This window comes from Branchiostoma belcheri, unplaced genomic scaffold, assembly GCF_001625305.1.
Source record: "Branchiostoma belcheri isolate BF01 breed outbred unplaced genomic scaffold, Haploidv18h27 scaffold54, whole genome shotgun sequence".
NCBI lineage: Eukaryota > Metazoa > Chordata > Leptocardii > Amphioxiformes > Branchiostomatidae > Branchiostoma > Branchiostoma belcheri.
The window spans coordinates 1,034,939-1,039,804 of NW_017804176.1; the positions used below are offsets into that span (position 1 = coordinate 1,034,939).

At 38.7% G+C, this 4,866-nt stretch overlaps 1 long non-coding RNA gene and 1 pseudogene across 1 annotated transcript in view; both read right to left on the reverse strand.

Annotated features, from left to right (window-relative positions):
* LOC109481236 overlaps positions 1–4,866 on the reverse strand; it is a 9,018-nt pseudogene that overhangs the window by 1,226 nt on the left and 2,926 nt on the right.
* The window catches only part of LOC109481238, a 3,542-nt gene continuing 1,693 nt past the window's right edge, over positions 3,018–4,866 (reverse strand). Inside the window, exon 3 of the long non-coding RNA XR_002140886.1 lies at positions 3,018–3,210. This is a non-coding gene — a long non-coding RNA (uncharacterized LOC109481238). The remainder of the gene's footprint in view (positions 3,211–4,866) is intronic.

Here is a 4,866-nt window from a genome sequence, read left to right on the forward strand (position 1 = left end):
CCCTCCACCACCAAAACCTCCATCTGCATTGTTATAGGACCCCCTCCCACCTACACCTCCATTTACAAACGCCTTTCCACCTCTACTAATATTCACCCCATCTGTCAGCAGACCTCCCCCACCCCCTCCAATATTATCTGACCCCCCCTGTACTGCCCCAGCCCCATCTTTACCCCCTGCCTTCCCACCAGAGCTGGGATTGCCTGATGTGTCAGTGTTGCCATCACTGTTAGCTTTCCTCTCCGACAGACGGTTACCGCCGCCTCCGCCGCCTGCAATGATGAGTGGTGTTTTGTTGTCCAAGGTGACAAACGTCCCACCGCCCCCGCCTACACCTCTTCCCTTTACATCCTGCACGCCTTCCTGTCCCACTAGGATCCGTAATATCTCACCTGCAGTTAGAAACGAGCAAGTAACTGAAGCAAAGGCCACCGCGGAAAACCGGGTTACTTTGTATTCAGTAGCCTCGGTATTATTAATGTGTCGGATTATAAATTTATCGGGTTATAAAATTAGACGTAAGAGGCTCATGAACAAGGCTTAATTAGTGATGATTAGTGAGGTGTCAACAGGGTAGATTAAAGGGATAATCTGCACATTTTCTTTCAAAGTCATTTCTGGCAAATCAGAGAGACCTGGGATGAAAACATGCTCTGGACCTATTCTTTCTGCCCAAAGTTATTTTTCCTGTACCGTGGCACCAAGGAGCTTTAAAAACTCCTTGGTGGTGGCACTTACCCTTTTTAAGTCGAAAAGTTCCTTTCATCACAGCACCTCTTCCACGAGTTGATTTCGATGTGTCCTTCCCCCATCCTGCAGCAGCTCCTGGTAGAAAACCGATTTGATATTTAGTTTGTGGTCATCTGCATGTATATTGGCGCACCATTCAGACATGGCCACATGCATGTGTACGAGTAGCAGTTAAATTCAAGGTGTGAAGGATATATCGTTTCTAAGCAGATTCCGTACCTGCTGCTTCAACCTTATACGTGCCAGTGTGCTTGATTGTGAAGACTTGAGTCCCGTCCTGTAGTGACACCCGTCCATCATGGTCCTGTCCGCTGTAGTGTTGTCCCAGGTCTGTTGGACCCAGACGACCCATTGTGCCCAAAGTGGTGAACGTCGCGCTGAAACCTTAAGTGAACAATTAGCCGGGTCACTGCTACAAAAGGAGACATCTTCAAAGCGCCGGAATCATATTAGCCTGGGTGCCATCCTCCGTAGTTTCCGCCGGCTTCCTAATGTCGTTGTCTTCACTAGGGAGGATGGCACGCAGGCTAGAATCATATATGATACGTGTTGATCATGAGCCTAAGTAACATTGCAATAATATTGTTTTCACTTTGCAACAGTTTTATTTTTAGAACAAGATTGTCCTCATACTTGTCTTGTTCCTTTATATGCCAATTCTAATATCGTCTGCATAATTGTATTCTGGATTTATGTCCATCTCGACACTCAAACATTCTACTGATATATTCAGTGAAACAAGCATTCAACAGCTGCAGCATCTTGAGCACACCCCTTAAACTTTATGTAATTACAGAAAATGTACTGGACGAATCCTGTGCCTACGTATACATGCGGCTCTTTGGAATATTCGGTTCGATCAGTCTATTTTCTTGTGGTGAACTCAAGAGATCATCAGCCGGAAAGCCACGTCGAGAGTTCTATGCGTTTCTCTTTTCCTTCCGCGAGAGAAAGTAGTCCGTTCCACGGCTCCGGGCGTCGACTCGCCTCACAAGAAAGCTTACCGCGGGATTATACAATCACATATCTTCCTTATTGTAACTTATTAATAATATTTAGCCTTCCTAATTTGCTCCCAATGAATTTTGGAGCCGAGAATGTACCTTTCCCCTTTCGATATCATGACCTGAAACTAGGCAATTTTAGTGCAATTTCCCCGTGTATTTTCACCTTGATGCAGATTTCGCACCAACAGGAAATTTGTTGGCTGAGAAAGAGCAAATCTTAAACTTTCTGATAGTAGTTGACTTACTTTTGATTCGAGGAGAAACGGGTTTCCCCCGAAATTCCGTCAGGCCATGTTACAGGAAAAGGCAGAAATTTACACCAAATAGAACGCGCATCCCTGGCGCGCCGGTACGGTGTCTAAGCTACGTGTTCTACGGAGCGCGCTCCTCTCCTACATGTCCTATACATGACCATACATAGCTAGATTTAAATTATTGTCTATCTATGTCTAAACTACTTTTAGTTAGACCACACTGGGTGTTAATTCATCTCATATCTAAACAGGTTCTTTTGATTTTGCACTGAGAATATATGTTTCTGGTCCCTTGATAGCTACGACCGATCTGAAAACTCGAAACCAGCGTCTGCCTAAACGCGGGGAAACATTATACTCTCGTAGCTTCCTGACCTTTGAAAAATTAATTATAGCAAGCGGACCATTAGAACTAGAATACCTCACACATTGATTTATGATTGGGGTAATTCAAAGAATAATAATTGTATCCGTTTTTCTCGATTTGAATGGCACTGGGTTTAAACAGTTACTTTAGAAAAGTTACATGTATCCACCTGCTGGTTCAGTAAAATGTAGCCTATGGAAGATAACCCAACAATTATGGTCCCTAATCAGGACAGTGCAACATGTACATTGTATGTTGTGATTATTGGTAAGTTTATCCTGGATCTGTTATATCCAATCTACATGTATAGTCCATGTGTACTGCTTACTGTAATAAGATAACAGGTCCTCATGTCCCTAGTTTTACAGAGTAGCACTTGTTTATTTCTAAAAGTGCTGGGCCTTGGGAAATCCCTAAACAGATCTCTCTCACATACATGTTAATTGTCCTTTATATTGATTAATCAATTATACACAAAATTACCAAAGAGCCATTAAGGTTGCTTTAACATTTATCTCATTACCAAATAACGAAGTAGTACATTTTGTTGTGGATTGGGATATCAAATACTTGTGATATCAAAGTCTCATTACATTGTGGATCTTTTACAGTACATATATTACTTAACACTTGCTTGAAAGTTAGAGTAGACATTGGATGCTGAATCGAATATTAAATACGCTCCCAAATTGTATTAACATTACAATAAACAAAATAAATGGGAATTAAGATCTCTGTACATAATACATCTTATATATATATCCATAATCTCAAGCTAAATATAACATCCTGGTATCCTGCTGGTGACAATCCTGTTGGGCATGACTTTCACCTGCAAGATGGAAGAATAAGAAAAAATCATTAAGAATGATATGACACCAAATTAAACCCAATTCACTCATTAATCAACATCAGAGAATTCTGAATCTGAAATGTTATTCAATGCAGACAAGCTGCCTATGTAAATGTCATCTATGAAATTAACATCCTGATACTCACTAGTTAAAAGTCTTTCTGAATCATCATGAATTTCCCAATTTTGATCAATATGGACTAAATCAAAATATTCAGAATGAAATGTTGAAGTTGGCATAGAAGAAATAAGTAATTTAGATTTGGACTGTACAGCTTGTATAGAAATCCCAATCCACCCACTGGGACTTCCAGCAACAGTTGCATAGGGGCTACCACTATTTATGTTGTCTACTATATTGAAGTTACAGTAAAAGAATCTTTTGTCAAGCTATGCAAACTCTTCCAAAGTCAATTTATCCAAAACCCCAGAAATAAATGTTTATGAGAATCACTAAAATAACTCTCACCAAGGCAATTTCAGAGTTAATTGCATTAAATCATCAGATTGGCTATAGGAATAAATCAATGCATAATTTATCATATGAAAAGGATAACTACACTGGCCTTCAGAGACAAAAAAAATTATGGAAGACGTGAAAAGTCTCCTAAAAATTAGAGCTATAAAGAAATGTCCAAAGTTTCAAAATCAGAAAAAGAAATTTCATACTTTTGCATAGTTAACACAACAATAAAATTGCAAACAACAGGATTTGTTTCTTTAGAAATTTGGAACAGGTCACTTTCATGCTGGGGGTTGGTATTTATCAAATGGAATAAATTTGGAGGATTCTTGATGAATAATAGTATTCATATATAAAAAGGATGGCCAGGTGCCAGAATTGATACTATCCTTTAAATCTTTTAGCATAGAAGCAAAACTAGACTCTTGATCATATTTTGGAGAGTTAACTCTTGCAGAATACAATACTAAATGAAGGGATTCTATAATATCACAATAACTATAGTATAACATTAAACTATGTTTGGTTTTAGAACTTTTGTGAACCAAAATAAAGTTTCCTTAATCATTTAAGTCCAACCACAGTAGAATGTGTCATAATCAGTACATTACTTTGACTTTTACATTCAAATCTTTTCTTTAACTCGTTACATTTCTACATAAAGATCACAGGCATCCACAAGAAGTATTGGTTTACTTTCGAAAAAGATTTCTCCAACCTTACAAGAAACCTGGTGCAATGCTATCTGAGGTAGATTTTAGGGGCTAGGGTCTTCCTCAAACTCCAACACTAGCACCATTTTGTTCTTTTATTCTTAGTTGTATTGGTTGTACTTGTTTAGTGTTAAGTGTCAAGTGGGGCTGTTATCAAAGTAAGTGACTGTATAACCTGAGTGCATTCCCACTTTGTCCTTGTCCTTGAACTTTTTCTTTAAATTTTACCCACTAATTTTTTAAAGTAATGCCACGGAGAGAGTTTGACATGGTTTGCCAGATACTTACCAATTTTACAGTCGGTGAAGCCTAGGATGATCTGAAACAGAAATAAAAATTCCCCTTGACATCTTTTTCCTAATTCAATACTGAAATGAATGTTAGCTTTATTTAATAATCAATGATACACATGCTCAACCATTTATAATTTTTACAAATGTCACAAGCTGCATATAAACA